General features: G+C 52.1%; 1 pseudogene; it reads right to left on the minus strand.

Annotated features, from left to right (window-relative positions):
• Nucleotides 1-2010: 2010 nt before the first annotated feature.
• LOC125158247 (TAR DNA-binding protein 43-like) lies at nucleotides 2011-3316 on the minus strand (annotated as a pseudogene).
• Between the last annotated feature and the right edge of the window lie 14184 nt (nucleotides 3317-17500).

Raw genomic sequence — 17500 nt, forward strand, 5'->3', positions numbered from 1 at the left:
CACTGTCGGTCGAACACGAGGATCAGAAAACACAAGGTTTCAGAAGTTCAAACAGCCTTCTGGTTCCATAGCACACCCTTGCATTCATAGCATGGATACGACTCCGTGAAATAAAGAGTAGTGGATATAAATGGGACACCCAAGGTCAAAGTCACAGCCTGTATGGTGTGAAGACGAATTCAAGAGTGAGAAAGCACGTAGACGGAAATATTCCTTCCTATGGCAGAATATTTACAGCACTGCTTTCAATGAAGTGCTTCTCCCGTAAACATTTGAAAGGAGATGAACGGCACAGATTCAATGAAGGCTTCATACTGTACTTCTGCATAGGAAGGGAGACAAGTGTCACAAACTACAAACGAAAGCAAAAAGACCAAACGCTGTGACACCATGATCTCCAAAAAGGAGGTTTTCCTGGGGGTGGGGAATTAATGTGGTGGGGTTCCAATTAACACAAGGAAAAAAGAATGTACTTATAATGAATGGGTTCCATAGTGAACACGCACAAAGAATTCACTTGACGAGTCCAGGGATACAATATTACAGGAGAAATCCTTTGATGTCCATTGTAGCCTGTGTGTGTGTGTGTGTGTGTGTGTGTGTGTGTGTGTGTGTGTGAGAGAGAGAGAGAGAGAGAGAGAGAGAGAGAACGAGAACCAATCAGGCAGTTGGTTCGCTTTCAAACACCTGATATTTCGACCCTTGATGTAACAAAACTTCTAAAATTCCTTTAGCTTTGCCTCTCTTTCTAAAGACAAATGTCAAAAACAGTGGTGAATATACTCCACGCTGAACGTACTGATTCTGAAAACTCTCAGTACGGATGGGTTTTATAATACACTTAACCATGTGTGGGGTGCTTGGTTGGCTCCGTCAGTTAAGTGTGTGACTGCGGCTCAGGTCATGATCTTACGGTTTGTGGGTTCGAGCCCTGCACCGGGCTCTGTGCGGACAGCCTGGAGCCTGCTTCGGATTCTGTGTCTCCCTCTCTCTCTCTCTGCTCCTTCCCCTTCCCACTCTGTCTCTCAAAAATAAATAAATGTTTAAAAAAGAAAGAAAGGAAAGAAAGAAAGAAAGAGAGAGAGAGAGAGAGAGAGAGAGAGAGAGAGAGAGAAGAGAAGAGAAGAGAAGAGAAGAGAAGAAAAAAAGAAATACACTTACCATGTGTTTAGAAAAATTTGAATTCCTACCAGTCTATACCTACCCCACTGTCTAAATTCCCCAGCTGGAAGATTTAGAATCTGTGCTTGAGCCAAAGCCTCCAGGAAAACCGCTGCCTGACTCTGCATTTGATGCGGGTCCCCAACCGATGGCCGCACCTGATTTAGAACCACTATCGGAGTTCTTTCCAGAACCAGGGACCCGAGGAGGTTCCTCGACACATGGCACATCGAAGTACCCTACGACCCAGCACTTTCACGACTAAGTACTTAGCCAAAGGATACAGGTCTGCTGTTTCCAAGGGGCACACGCACCTCAGTGTGCATAGCAGCACTATCAACGGTAGGCAAAGTATGGAAAGGGGCCAAATGTCCATCGACGGATGAATGGATACAGAAGAGGCGGTATCCATCTAACAACAGAGCAGTGCGCGGCCACCAGAGGGAATGAAGTCTTGCCATTTGCAAGTACCTGGATGGAACTGGAGGGTGTCATGCAAAGTGACATTTGTCCCTCAGAGAAACACATGTATCACAGGACCTCACCCGTGTGAGGACCTTCACTTCCCAAACAGAGGAACTCGGGAAGGGAAGGGAAGAAGGGAAGAAAAAATAACATACAAACAGGAAGGGGGACAAAAACGTAAGAGGCTCTTCCCTAAGGGGAACAAACAGAGGGTTCCTGGAGGGGGTTGTGCCGGGGCGGGGGCTGAAAGGGTGAGGGGTATGAAGGACTCTCCTCCTCAAACCACTGTTGCCCTATAGGCTAACTACCTTGGGGGTACATTGAAAAAATAAATTCAATAATAATATCAGAGAGGGCGAGGGCGAGGGCGAGGGCGAGGGCTACCTGATCATCTGCCAACGTCACAAAGGGAAAGTCCGGGAACCGTTTGGGAATGAAGCTGTCTACCGCTTCTCAGTCCTGGCAAAAGAACAGCTGCAGCTTATAGGCAGTCACGTCCCTCTGTAAGGCACCCGACAAACGCCTTCCTGCTTCTCAAAAGCTCATCTGGGCTTCGATGAGATTCAGGAAGTTTGCAGTCACCCCATCGTTCCTCGATCGCATGACTTTCACCTCGGTTTCCTATTACGTAAAACGAACACAGCCAAAGCCCTTTGAAGGACTAGTGTGAATATCTTTCCTGTCCTGAACCAGAAGAACCTCTCCAAAGCTACCAAAATATTCTTTCAGATCCTGTTCGGTTGTTTTCCACGGGAGACCCAACACTCTTAAATCGGACGTTTTCTGGATGGCTCTCTTCACTTTCACTGCTGAAGAAGCAGGCATCTGTCTCGTCCCTTTTTCTGTGGCTATCTTTGGGATAAGTTGACGACTGTCCGCTACCGGATTTCCCCAGCCAGCATCAGGGATGTGCAGGATGTGTTTGACCAGCCGGACACCTCTCATACACTGAGACGCTGGATTCCGGTAGTGCAGTCCACGTGCTGCCGACAAACTGGGCTGTCACTGTGGACAGCAGCACTGTCCCGTCGTCTTCCGATGGCATTTCAATGGGCTCGTCATTCTCATCTTTGGTCACCCGAGTACATTCAGACACCTGCTCTTATTTCTCTGCTAGGGTTCCGCTGCTAGGAAGCCTGACAGGGAACCCGAAGCGGCGAGGGATCCAGGAGCAGCCCAGCTACTGCTTCGCTCCCGCGAAATGGCCGCCTTGTAACTCTTTACGGAAGAGGAAAAAACACCACCGTGACCGCCACCATTTAATAACCTTGCTCTAAGTGTGGAGAAAGCAACCACCCATCCCCAAAAGGAAACTTGGGCAGGCTACACGTACAGGACATATGGAGCCTATACTTGCAAGTGCTTACTTACGTGGGAACATGGAAGGGTCGCCTGAGTCCGATGGCCCAGATGGGGTTCTTTGGAGGTGTCTGAATGAGTTTTCTTGTGTGCTCCCTTAGAGAAAGCTGGCCGTGAGACGACGCGGCCAGAAACTAGGAAGCCCTTTGGTTCCATCAGCGAAGCCCCGACTTTTGGGGAGGAACGGACGCTCACGGAGATATCCCGGGCCACATTTGGTTTGTGGGTTGCTGCAGCTTTTTTTTTTTTTTTTTTTTTTTTTTTGGCTTCTTTGCGCCAAATTGGCTGTGTTCTCATTGGAAATGGAAAACACCTGCGCGATGGGATCCATCCGCGGTAATGCTCTCGTGCGATTGGATTTGTTTTTACAAAAGGGGGAGATTTGACCATTGGGTCTTTCGTGTCCTCTCCACAAATAGGAGTGAAACAAAGGCTGATGTTGGTTTGCATCTTGTTTGTGGATCTATGGCCACAGGTGTTATCCATGTGAGATGTTTTCTCTACCTCTGGATGCTATTGCTAACACCAATTTGTAAACGAGCTCCGTTAATGTGTTTCAAGGCAAGCTCTTGTAAACATTGGGCATTCTAACACTCGCGAGGATCAGAACAAACCCAAATGTGTTTCACATTCACGTGAACGGGGTGTGTGTGTGTGTGTGTGTGTGTGTGTGTGTGTGTGTGTGTGAAATTCTCTACATTCAGAGTTTTACTCCATAAGAAAGTTGCCTCACGGGAAGGGACACAATTGATGGCCCAGAGAGAGGAGAGATACAAATTGAACACACCTGCCCTCCCCGCTACACCCACACCCACACCCACACCCACAGACCCTTTCCCAATAGTCAGAAGAATGAGGAAGAGGAGGAAGGCAGACAGATGCCAGTGATCCTAAACCCACCCCTCCTCCTCCCCGAGCACAAGCGCCAAGATGGGTGCCCACCCCACGGCCTGCTCCTCCTTCACCTCTTCCACAGGGGGCTGAAAAGCAACTAGAGACAAAGCCACTTTTGCAGGAGGGGAAGACAGGAGACAGAGATGGAAGAAGAAGTAGGAGGTGGACGCGGACGCGGAGTTGGAGGCGCAAAAGAAAAAGATGAAAGACACACAAAAAGGTGAGTCCAAAACTTTAAATCTGCCTGGGGCCTGGCCGGCGGCTCCCTGGCCGCCTCCCCCTCCCCCTGTTTCTGCATCAGTTGGTGTGGCTCCAGTGATCTCCTAGGCCATCCCCGCTGGTGGGGCCTCCCGTGTGAGCCTGATGGTGGGGAAACAGATCGTTTGACTTTTTAGCGGACACGGGTGTGACGTCTTGGGTACTCAAGGCCATGGAAGGTTGATTGCTTACTTAAAATGGACATATTTTCGGAGCCGTCGATATCAAATACAATGCCGACAGTTAGGTTTTATTCTTGGTGGTGGTGGTTGTAAAATGGCTTGAATTTGGTGCTCTCTGCATGACAAGGCTTTGGGGTGGGCAGCTCCGGTCATGGCCTTGCTTCCGTCCCAATACTGACCCTGTAACTGTGGTCCTCAAAATATACATCTCTGTGACCTTTACAAACAACATAACCCGTTTTCTCCCTCGTTTTACAACAGGTATCAAAAACAAAATCAAAAAAACTTTACAGACACTTACGCCCTTCCTTGTTCCACTCAGACACGCACTCTAGGGTTCAGGCCCGGGGCAGGGGCCTAATCAGCTTTCATGTGACTTCAATTTATGACTTCACGGGTACCCGTTGCAGTTTGTCAGCAAAAAGTACTTCAAACGATGGTGATGGTCGATTTTGTCTCTCGCATACAGTGTTCGTGGGTGAATGTTGACAGGAGATAGGTTAAATACACAAAAATGTTTACTCGTAAACCTTTAAATTTTTTCCTTGTACCATTTATTTTTGAGAGAGAGAGAGAGAGAGAGAGAGAGAGAGAATGACTGAGAATGAATGTCAGCGAGGGAGGGGCAGAGACAGCGGGAGACACGGAATCCGAAGCAGGCTCCAGGCTCTGAGAGGTCAGCACAGAGCCCCACGCGGAGCTCGAACTCACGAGCTGTGAGATTGTGACCTGAGCCGAAGTCGGACGCTTAACCGACTGAGCCGCCCAGGAGTCCCTATTTGTAAACTTTTAAAATGGCTTCCCCAATCTTTCGTGACCTGCAACTTCAAAGCTTTGCTAAGTGAAGCGGTAAATTAGGTTCAATTCTTCGGACATCTGAGTCTTTTCCACAGAAGATAAAATACTAAATTGTGAATTACTAAACCTACGGCGTTTTCTTTTGTGTTTTTCTTTTGTTTTTTGTTTTGCTGTGTGTGTGTGTGTGTGTGTGTGTGTGTGTGTGTGTGTGGTCTTTGGCTTTATTCAGAAAAACTTAACAGTAAAGATACTTGGGTCTGTTAGTAAACAGGTTTCATCGTTTGTCGTTGTTGTTTTTTTTCCTTGAAGATTTGTTTTCCAGCCTATTTCTTTATTTTTAGGGGAGGGAGGGAGGGAGAGAGAGAGAGAGAGAGAGAGAAAGAGAGAGAGAGAGAGAGAGAGAGAGAGAGACACACACACACACACACACACACACACACACACACACTCAGAATGAGTCAGTGGGAGGGGCAGAGGATCCGAAGCGGGCTCTGCGCTGACAGCACAGACAGCCCAACGCATGGCTCAAACTCACGAACCGAACCGTGGGATCATGAGCTGAGCCGAAGTTGGATGCTTAACTGACAAAGCCACCCAGGCGCCCGTTTCATGACTTGTTAAAAATTGTACAGAAAAAGAAAAAAGAAACAAAACCGAACACCACAACGTATTTCTGAAAATGATGAGATACATTCGTACATTTGGCAGTGTAAAGAATTCTGGTGTGTGGGGGGCCTGGGTGGCTCAGTGGGTTAAGCGTCTGATTTCAGCTACGGTCATGGTTCATGGATTTGAGCCCTGAGCTGGGTTCTGCACTGACAGTGCAGAGCTCCCCTTTCCCCCCACCTCTCAAAATAAAGGAATTAACCTAAGAGGAAAAAAAGAACTCCATAAAAAAAAAAAATTAAAAAGAAGGCAGGCAGGCAGGTGGAAAAGAAGAGAGAAAAAACACAAAAGACTATATGGTCAATCGCTATTCTTGGTGTGTTTATGTCAATACTGAAGCCATGTCTGTTAACACTGGACTTATTTTACAAACAAATTAGTTTTCATTGGGCTATCTTTGACAGGAATGGAGGGGTCTCGATAGAAAAAGATTATATTTCAATAGCTCTTTGGTGGATGTTAAATTCTAGTTCTGGTTAATTAATTTTCTTTGACTGTTTGTTGTTTGCCTTTAAAACTGGGCTGGATCCTGAATCCTGGTTTCCTCCAATATCTGACTATGACTCTTCACACTCAGGCTTCCAATCCTCTCCCATCCTCTTATCTTACCATCCTGAAGAACTCAAATGGCCCTTTTCCCTGAAGCCCTGCAAAGGAAAGCTGAACAACTGGAGATAAACTTCAGAGAAATTGCCACAGTTGTAGACAATCTGTGTGCCTGTTGCTCTACGGGCCATTCAGAACGAGACATTTGCTGCTGTTGTGTTTTTGTTGTTTTTAAAGTAGGCTTCACCACGCCCAGTGTGGAGCCCAACTGGAGCCTTGAGCTCACGACCCTGGGATTGAGACCTGAGTGAAGAGCCAGACTTGAATACTGAACCTGAACCCACTGAGCCACTCAGGATCCCCCAAAATGAGACATTTGAACTACATGCCAGAAAAATCGGTCAGATTGCCCCCTGCCTGCTCACACTCCAGCTGAGGATGCTTCGAGCCTGGCATCTAGACACCTTCTCACTGACCACACTTGGGACTTAGACACTGGGTTTATAAGTTGTTCTAACCATTAACCCGTGGTTTTCTTTTCTTTCTGTAGAAATACCTCTTATTAGTTACCTGATTGCTGAACGAGGCAGAGTCAAAGCTAGTTCACGAACACTTGCTGCACCTGTATTAGCTCCTCTTTAGAAATAAGAACCCACATTTTCTTTGTATTTTTATAAGTTTCTTAATATTTACTTTTGAGAGGGGGTGGGGGGAGGGAGACCCATAATCTGTAGCTGGCTCCAGGCTCTGAGCTGTCCGCACAGAGTCTGATGCGGGGCTCGAAATCACGAATGGCGAGATCCTGACCGGAGCCAGAGTCCGATGCGTAACCCACGGAGCCACCCAGGTGCCCCAGCAATAAAAGCCCACATAAACAGGGGCACCTGGATGGCTCAGTCGGTAGAGCGCGTAGCTCTCGATCTTGGGGTTGTAAGTTCGAGCCCAACGTTGGGTGTAAAGGTTACTTAATAAGATTAAAAAAAACATAAAAGTAAAATCAGACAGCAATTCACTTGGGTACAGTAAGAGGCCCTTGACCACCACAACCTTCCCCTTCGCGCCCCCCGCCCCCCCAAGGTGGTTATAACATTGGGTTTGACTATACTGTTACTATTTCTTAGAATACACTTGGGGAGAAAACTCAGGATATGATGCAGTACCAAACTATGCAGAAAAATATCCAAGATCTCAGATAGGAACTATCTCTGATACCCACCCCCACCCCCACCCCCACCCCCACCCCCAATTAGCACAAGGGAGCAAAAGTTGTGCCCTGCACCCTGTCAAATCCTTCCCTTCCAAAGCCCCTGCCACACCCTAATTCGGCTTGAAATAGTTTCAGAAGGTGGCCCCCCACCCCTGTTCCATAAAAGTGGAACGAGGGATTGACAATGGAAACTTATAAAGGGGAAGAAAACTTTACACCTCTGACTCCATGTTGCTTCGATTCCCTTCACAACCTCTGTGTAGCCCTGCACCTCGGCCTGTGACAGGTGAGATTTACAGAAACTGTTCTCACCGGGGGAGATAAACGGATAGCCCGAGCCCGAGCCATCACCCATCATCGTCCCCATTCCTTACCATTGGGAAATGATCCAAACTCCAGAGGCTGGGGGTGAGTGTGGGGGGCGGGGAGTGGGGAGTGGGCAATTGAAACTGTGCCACGGAGGGTTAAGGAGGCTGACGCTCGCTCTCTCTCGCAGACAACCTAAATCTTGTTCTTCAGAGAACTATTTGCCCCTAATCAGCTATTGTGTCTTTTCAGGTCCCACAGACAAACTCTAGCTGTCTCTGAAGAGGCCTGGACTCAAGGTCCACCGATATGCTTGCAGCCTATAAGCCAGCACAGCCCTGAGAGAAAGAGCCTAAGTCGCCATCCAGGTTATACCAGCTCTCGGGGCATACCCACAGCCCCTTCTCCGTGTCCTAAGGTAACCTGCTGACATCAGGGACTAAATGTTGCCTCGTTCTCATGTGAAGTCTCCGCCCCTAAGTAAACCTGGGGATATGCATGACAGGTATGTTTCCTCAATGTGGGTGCTCCATCTTTCCTCATCAATAATCACAGATGTGCCTTCCCTTGTATCAACAGGTATGTAAAGGATTCTTGGGATGTCATTCTTTTGTCAATTCAAGTCTATTCCAATGTTGCACTGGCTCCTTCAAATTGTCCTTGTTGAAAGTGTGTTGCTGTCCCTGTCTCTCTGTTAAAAATGCTTTGCCAAATACAAAGGCAGACCATCTGAGCCAAGCACATGAACTATGTCTGCTGGTCAATGGAACTTACAGAGAACATACGTCACTTTTGAGTTTCCCACCATTTATGTTACAATACGTTCGCCCCAACGAGGAACCCTAGGTGGTTCAAAGACACATATGTGTGCTTACACACACACACACACACACACACACACACACACACTCACTCACTCTCATACCCAGCAAGGAGGGACACACCCAGGGCCTACAAGACAGTCACCTGGCACTGAGGGACATAAAAACATCAAGTTGATCATCCGTGATTTCTGAGGAAAGATTATCGACCAAGACGGGGAAATGATAAAGGAAATCCTAAACTTTTAATGTTGGTGGTCTCCCAGGGAAGCTATATATGTAATATTTACCGAGGTCAAAGGGACTCTAGAAAACCTCAAAGCATGAGCTCTTTTTCTGTCCTGAGCACAGATTGTATGTCTGGTTTGTTTAAAAAAAAAAAAATTTTTTTTTTAAACATAACTAACTAAAAAAGGGGGCTTCCAAAGGGGGCTTATAAAGAGGAGGGAAACAAAAGAAAACAATACAAAAACCTTCCTGGTCGCCATAAGATTGAAGTCATACAGCCTTGCACATACTAAAAACAGAAGATAAAGTCCGTAACTTTCTGGAATGTGTTCTTTCTCCTCATGGTGATTCCTAACATCTGCGCCCCCCCCCCCCCCGGCCCCGTGCCCTGTTTATCCTTTTTTTTTTTTTTTTTTTGGTAAGCTGTATGTATGCCCAATGTGAGGTCTTCCCCAGATGACTGACTTGTTTGTGAAGATTGCATATCCCCGTCAGCCCTCCTAACTTGGGCTCCAATGAAACTCTTTTCCTTCCTCTTTAAAATTGTTTTTAAAAAGGCTCATTCATTTTGCATCGACATAGGGTAAATGCTATAAAAGGTAAACAAGACATAGTGAGGGGACAAACTGGGAAAGGTGGACAGCGTTTAAAAGATGCTTTTAAATGCTACACTTCTTCCTGCCTTTCCTTCACAGGTAGGACAGCACCTACACGTACTGTCGTTGGCAATGGTCATCGGCCTAGAGAGGAAGAAACCATTCCATAGTTTTCCACACGGCGGATGAGAAGGCCCTCTCGGACCAAATCCAGGAACTCCCTTACTGTGAGCCAAGGACCGGTGTTTTGTCGTTTTCCTTTCAGTTGTGGTTAGAAGTAGAAGTAGACATCACCTACAATTGAGATTTTTCACCATATATAAGCGTAGAGCTCAGTGGTATTAGGTGCAACATTCACGTCCTCCTCGTTGCGTTCTCTCTTTCCATTCCATTTGTTGTAGTGTTTTAAGATTTATGTTTTTATTTTTTTAATTTTTTTTTAATATATGAAATTTATTGTCCAATTGGTTTCCATACAACACCCAGTGCTCATCCCAAAAGGTGCCCTCCTCAATACCCATCACCCACCCTCCCCTCCCTCCCACCCCCCATCAACCCTCAGTTTGTTCTGTTTTTAACAGCCTCTCTTATGTTTTGGCTCTCTCCCACTCTAACCTCTTTTTTTTTTTTTTTTTTTCTTTCCTTCCCTTCCCCCATGGGTTTCTGTTAAGTTTCTTAGGATCCACATAAGAGTGAAACCATATGGTATCTGTCTTTCTCTGTATGGCTTATTTCACTTAGCATCACACTCTCCAGTTCCATCCACGTTGCTACAAAAGGCCCTATTTCATTCTTTCTCATTGCCACGTAGTATTCCATTGTGTCTATAAACCACAATTTCTTTATCCATTCATCAGTTGATGGACATTTAGGCTCTTTCCATCATTTGGCTATTGTTGAGAGTGCTGCTATAAACATTGGGGTACAAGTGCCCCTATGCATCAGCACTCCTGTACCCCCTGGATAAATTCCTAGCAGTGCTATTGCTGGGTCATAGGGTAGGTCTATTTTTAATTTTGTGAGGAACCTCCACACTGCTTTCCAGAGCGGCTGCACCAATTTGCATTCCCACCAACAGTGCAAGAGGGTTCCCGTTTCTCCACATCCTCTCCAGCATCTATAGTCTCCTGATTTGTTCATTTGGGCCACTCTGACTGGCGTGAGGTGATATCTGAGTGTGGTTTTGATTTATATTTCCCTGATGAGAAGCGACGTTGAACATCTTTTCATGTGCCTGTTGGCCATCCGGATGTCTTCTTTACAGAAGTGTCTTTTCATGTTTAAGATTTATGTTTTTAATGTTTACTTATTGGTTTAAGGGGGGGGGGTGGGAGGGAGGGAACCCCAAGCAGGCTCCGCACTGTCCGTGCGAGAACCCAACGCAGGGCTTGGTCTCACGAACCCTGAGATATGACGTGAGTCAAAATCAAGCGTGGGATGCTTCACCCACTGAGCCACCCAGGCACCCCACCCATTCCATTTGTTTTAAAGACACAAACGTTGCAAACGTGTTTTTTTTTTTTCCAACTTTTATTTATTTTTGAGATAGAGAAAGAGCATGAATGGGGGAGGGTCAGAGAGAGGGAGACACAGGTTCTGAAGCAGGCTCCAGGCTCTGAGCTGTCAGCACAGAGCCCGACGTGGGGCTTGAAACTCACGGACCGTGAGATCATGATCTGAGCCCAAGTCGGACACTTATCCGACCGAGCCCCCCAGGCGCCCCACAACCTTTTTTATTTTTTTTAAAGTTTGTCCATCCATGCCTTCATTCCTTCATTCATTTTTCACATTCTCTTCACTCGATGTGGGACTTGAAGTCACAACCCTGACAGAGGTCAAGAGTCCAAGAGTCGCATGCTCTTCTGAGTGAGCCAGCCAGGAGCCCCTTCCATTCCATGATTTGAAACAACCCCAGGATCCTGACTCAGACTCCCAAATTGACGGATGAGAGCCCCACCCACGCCCTCTAGGCCATCTGTGGGGCTGTTTCATGTGTGTCCATCTTCCTTCCTCCTTTTAGTGGCACGTCAAAGGTTGCGTGTGAAACAGCCAGTGACTGTGGAATGAAACTGTACTCCGTTTCCCTTTGGAAGCAGGTGGGAGAGGGAGGACAGGTCAATGGCTAATCAATAGAGTGTTAGTGTTGCTTTACAGGAGTGTGCCCGCTGGGACCATCACCCGGGGTCACAATTGTCCCCTGTCAGGCCTCCCTCACCCTCTATCCCTTATTGCTCCATGCCTGTGTTTGGCCTCTGAACCCTAAGACCCCACCATCACGTGTTTCATGCCACCCCCTAACTCTGACTCGGCAGGCCACGCCACGCCACACCATGCCGCTCGCTCGCTCGCTCGCGCCGCCAACTCCTTACCCTTCCACGTACCTGCACCCCCACCCCTGGAAGGCATTATAGTAAGATATCATCCTCCACATCCATGATTCTCAAACGGTTTATTGAGGTTTCCTGGGTTAGGAAAAGGAGGGGACTCTCTTTCTTCCAGAGAAGGCAAGTTCTTCAGACATCATCTTCTCCCCTCCCCCCTTCTCTCCCCCCCCCCTTCTCTCTTCCCCCCCCCCCCCTTTCCTCCCTTTCCTCCCAGTAGTTCAGAAATTTCAGCCTAAGGGTTGGGGGAGTTGAAGAAAGCCATTCAATGGAGAGAAGCCCCAGGCTCAGACTTTAACAGAAAGCTTTCTGCATTTGAACGAAGGGGTTGAATGAGGCCGATTAGAATGAATCGCCCTGAACCTCCCTTCCACTGCCACTCCCATCCCCGCCCCCACCCCTGCCGCACCCCCACCCCCCACTCCCACCCCCCACGAGTCCTCCAGTGGTTTGGGGAACTGAAGGCTGCGGGTGGGCAGGGGGTGGGGGCGCGTGCATCCTAAGCGGCAAAGTAGGCCCCTGGTCCACAGGAAAAATACAAAGTCTATGTACCGAAATCTGTTGCGTCTGTATACGCCGATAATGACACCGCAGAAAGACAAATTAGAAAAGAAAAGAAGAGAAAAGAAAAGAAAAGAAAAGAAAAACAAAACAACCCCCCAAAAACAATCCCACTTACAACGGTACCAAAAATAATAATGAAGACCACGAAAAGAAATAAAGGAACAAAGAAACATCCGGGCACGAGCGAGCGGGTCTCCCTGTACGTCAGCTACGTTAGAGGGTCCCTCTCCTAGAGGCCCCTTCAGCTCAACGGTGGGCTGCGGTGTCCCTGTCTCTAGCCCGATTCATCTTGGTGCGAGGACCCTAAGTGGCCAAGCAGGCCCCCGGTCCACGGGAAAAATCATGCTCTGGGTCCAGCGGAGTTGTGTGTCTCGGGCACAGCGGTCAAGGGGTTGGCGAGATGTGTGTGGAGGAGAGGAGGTATCTGTTCCGGGGCCGCCCTCCCGGGCACCGCTCTGGCTGAGAAGAGGGCAGTGGGGCGCGGCCTGGACCTGGACGACAGTTACTGCCTGCTCCTGGGCTGAGGGCTGAGGGTAGTGGGGCAATGCCCACGCTGGCTCCTGTGACGCAGTTCGTCCTGGGCACCTTCTGTGGTTTCTGTGCAGGTGCCGGTTGCCGTGATGACCGAGGAGGCTAAACTCCTCTCTCCGCCTGGTTGTTCAGACGCCCGATCCTCCCGTGTTCTCGGTACGTGGACTGACCCGCCACCCTCCCATGCCACCAGACCCCTTGTGCCAATATCTCCTGTTTCAGAGTGCTTTCGCCTTGTCCGGAAAGTAAACAAACAACACTCGCAGATACCCACCCCGCGAGAGAACAAAGAGACGTCCGGCCCCGAGCGAGCGAGTGGGTCGCCCTTGTGCCTCAGTGTACTTTAGAGACTCGGTCTCTTAGAGACACCTGAAGCTCAACGATGGGTTGCGGTGTCCCTCCCTGTCTCTGGCCCGGTTCCATCCCCGGACGAGTCCCACAGTCTCTTTGCACGACGACGACGACGACGACGACGACGACGACGACACCACCGCTCGCTCACGTGAGCCGGAGGCAACGTGCTAACGGGACCGGAGGGTGGCACTGTGGATTCAAAGTGACCTACGCGCCGAAGCGTCTGTAAACGTGGTGTCCAGAAACCTTGGACGTTGCCGTGCCCTGGATGAAATCGTCGCTCTGGAGACTCGGGCACGTGTCGCCCACCTTCTCTACGTTCTTCCTACCTTTAGCCTCCCTGTGTGTGTTTGCCCGACATCTTGCCTGATGGTTCACGGAGGAATGAGACACCCATCCGGCAAGAGCTGATGCTCCACTCACCACGGCACATGACTGACGGAAAAGAATACGCACGGGCCCGCACTCATCTTACCCTTCGTTCTCCACCGTGTCAGAAAAACATGTGGCCTGCCTTCCTCCTGTCCAAAGCCAAACTGGAAGGAAGACTTAGATGTAAAGGAAACGTTAGAGAAGCTTTCAAAAAGTAGCAGCAAGCAAGCAAGCAAGCAAGCAAAGTAAACCACCCACCCCTACCCTCCTGCCCAGCAGGTGCAAGAAGCGTGCGCGGAGCACTCTCCTCCTTTTCTCCCTGGAGGTTCCCCCCCCCCCCCCCCCCCAGGATGTCTTTCCTACGCCACCAGGGGAGTGACATTCTTATCCTCAAGGACAGGAGGAGAAGTGGAGAGAATTCTAGAGGAGAAAAGATCTTGGTTGGTTGGTTTCGTTGGTTTTAAAATCCTCCTCATCCTTTAGCCTCCCCATGTAGTTCAGTTAGTCGTCCACCGTCGCTTCTCCTTGTTCAACCCAATATACAAGCGTTGAGGTCTGGCCACTTCTCAGGGTCTTGGTTTACCTCAGGAGGGGCTCTACCTGTCACGTGAAACTTGTAGGAAATCAATGTGTCAGCTCCTTGTACGGTTAGCCTGTCTCGTGTCAGTGTCACCCTCAGGGTCACCTGCAAACCCTAAGAGGGTGGAGGCATAGGGTGTGTCTCGGTGACACCTTCCTTCTCCCTGCCGGCCCCCCCCCCCCCCCCCCCCTTTGGACTGTAGGGTCCTCTGGGAACCGGGACATTTTTAGTGAGTGGCTATTAACTCCTTCCGTTCTCCATCTCCCGCCGCCGCCGCCGCCGCCGCCGCCGCCGCCGCCGCCGCCGCCGCCGTAGTAGTAGTGTGTTTATTGAGGACAGTAATGGTGAAAGCCATATTCTTGTCGCTTGCCACGCCGTGCACTTGCACCCATGTTCCCCGTAGCTGTTTGTGGTCTTTGGACTTCGTCGTGGCCCCGTGCGACAAAGGACTTTGCTTAAGCTTTATCCGTGGTCGTTCGTTTATCCATCACCCCCTTTCTGCCCCCCCCCGCAGCTTGGTTTGTAATGTTTCCGAGAGAGACGTTCCCCCGCTTGACCCGACAGAATAAAAATGGCTCGTCCGGGGGCGCCTGGGGGGCTCGGTCGGTTGAGCGTCCGACTTCGGCTCACGTCATGATCTCGCGGTCCGTGGGTTCAAGCCCCGCGTCGGGCTCTGTGCTGACAGCTCAGAGCCTGGAGCCTGGTTTGGATTCTGTGTCTCCCTCTCTCTCTGACCCTCCCCCGTTCATGCTCTGTCTCTCTCTGTCTCAAAAATACATAAATGTTAAAAAATTAAAAAAAAAAAAAAAAAAAAAAAAAGGCTCGTCCGTCCGTTGTTGTTCTGGGAGTACTCTCTCGCGTGGTTTCGGTTTGACCGTCCGTCTCCCTCCCTCCCTCCCTCCCTCCCTCCCTCCCTCCCTCCCTGCCCGCCGAAATGTGTCTAAGTCCTCCCTCCCGGGAGCGCGGGCGCCGCCTGGGCCGCTCTGGGCCGCCCGTGCCTCACGGGCGCCCGCGGCCCGCCCGGTGTGTGCGGGGAATTTTCCGCGCACGTCCGCCTCGGCCGGCCGGGGAGTCGAGTGGCCGGTCTGCCCCGCCCTTTCCAGCGGCAGCCGCCCCGATGCATTTTTCGAGTGTCCCTTGGGCTGCCGGGGTCGCGCCGTGCCGGCCGGGAGCTCCCGAGGCGGACGCCCTCCGCCGGCCTGGGACCGAGAGGCGGCATCCGGAGTGGGCCGGGACGAGATCGGGCGGCCGGGCCGCCGGCTGTGCGCCCTCACGTCCCCGAGATCGCGAGCTGTCCCCGCTGACGTTTCGGTCGGTTGTCGGGCGCCACCTGGCGGCCGCTTTTATATAGCGTTTCCCCTCCGGAGCGTCGGCGACGTCGGCAAGGGATGCGATTTGGTCGCGGTGTCCGGGGCGGAGTTCCAGAAGGCCGGCGACGTTGGCGTGATCGTCCCGCTGTCGTCGGGGCGCCGGCGGCTGGTGCACTTGCCGGAGATTGAACCTCCGGGTATATGGGGGAGTAGTGGCGGCGCTCCCTGGGAGCGAGCTGGGGTGGGGGGCTGCCCGGACGGGTCGACCAGCACCCGCCGGTGCTTTCCTCCCCCAACCCCTCGACCGCGGGGACCGCGGGGACCTCCCGGGGCCGCCACCCGGAGACTGTGGCCACGTCGGTCGCTCGTCGGTCCTTCCCTGCCAGGCGTCTTTTGTCTTCCCTCCCGCGTCGCGGTCGGGCCGGGCTGGGCCGGGCCGGGCCGGGCTGGGCCGGTGAGGACCGTCCTGAGCCTTGAGGGGAAGCCCGCGGAGGGCGCCGTGGGCCCGGGAGGGGGCACGCGTGGGGCTCCCGGTCGTTGGACCCGATTTTCTCCCCAGATTTTCCGAGGCCCGCTGCGGAGTTGGGGACCGGGCCGGGCCGCGAGGGGAGGCCCGTATAGGGCGCCAACGCCGGCGCGCCCGCGATCCCCGTTGAGGTCCCGCCGTCGGGGGCGCCTCCGCGGAATTCAACCCCCCCCAAAACAGTCCCAGCCGGGGGTCGGGGACTGGCACGGGGCCGGTCTTGCGAGGGCCGGGGAGGCTTCCGCAGGCGACAGCGCGGAGTGTTTTATTTTTCTAAGTCCCGACCAGGAGACGACCCGTGCACGGGCGAACGTGTAACGGGGCAGGGCCTACCCGGCCAGCCCCTCCCCTCCCAATCCCGCGATTCCCTGGTCGGTCGGTCGGTCGGTCGGTCGGTCCTGGGGTCGACCAGATGGCCCCCGGGGACTTCCGGGGGGGGGGGGGTTGCTTGGCGGCGATGGGAAGATGCTTGGGGCCCGTGGCCGGGCCAGGGTCCCAGAAGGTCCCAGTGACCTGTGGCTCGGCCCCGCCTGCCAACGCGGTTATTTTTGTCTCCTCAAAGGAGTGCTTTTTGCTGCCAGGTAGGTGCTGACACGTTCTGATGTGGCGGTTGTCATCCTGTAAGAGAGACTTGGGCCTCGTCGTCGCTGGCGTGGCTCCGGGCTTGGTGGTGACGCTGAGCCGGACCCGACTCCGCCCTTGCCTGCCTGCTTGCTCGAGCCGTCTGCCTTGGGCCTGCGTGCCGGCTCTTGTGCATCCAGGTGTGGTCCAGGCTGTGGTGCCACCTCCGGTCTCTGGCACCCGAGGGCAGCGTGGGGAGGCGGCGTGGGTCTTCTACCCTGTGCGCCCCCCGCTGCGGGCACCCGGCCGCGGTCGTGACAAACCCACCCTTGCAAGGCTCCGTGCCGCGTGTCAGGCGTTCCCCTTTTCCCTTGTGGGTTGTCCGGCTGCCTGTTCCCTGGGAGAGGTGGGGGAGGGGTGCTGGCGAGGCTGAAGCAGGCCCTCCTCTGGTCGCTGTCCTCGCTGGGCGTTTCCCCAGCCCCCCCTCACCCCAGGACTGCCTTGTGTTGGCGGTAACCGATCGATGTGGTGATCTCGCGCTCTCCCGGGCCGGGCCTAAGCCGTGTCAGACGAGGGACGGACACTCCTGGCGGGTGGGGCCGCTCTTCTCGTTCTGCCTGCGGGCCCCATGCTCCTCCTTCCCGCCTGTGGGCGGTGCAGGGGGGTGCAGAGGGGTGCGGACTCCGGCCCGACCCCGGCCTCCCGTGGCTTGCGGGACTGGGGTCAGCTGACGCAGCGGACACTCTCGCTGGCCTCTCCTGGCTGTGTGTGGTGGGTGGCCTCCTCCCCGTGGTGGGGGGGGCCGCACCCGATGCCACGCTGCTCACCGCCTGGGCG

Source organism: Prionailurus viverrinus, unplaced genomic scaffold, assembly GCF_022837055.1.
Source record: "Prionailurus viverrinus isolate Anna unplaced genomic scaffold, UM_Priviv_1.0 scaffold_199, whole genome shotgun sequence".
In the NCBI taxonomy this organism is placed as follows: domain Eukaryota; kingdom Metazoa; phylum Chordata; class Mammalia; order Carnivora; family Felidae; genus Prionailurus; species Prionailurus viverrinus.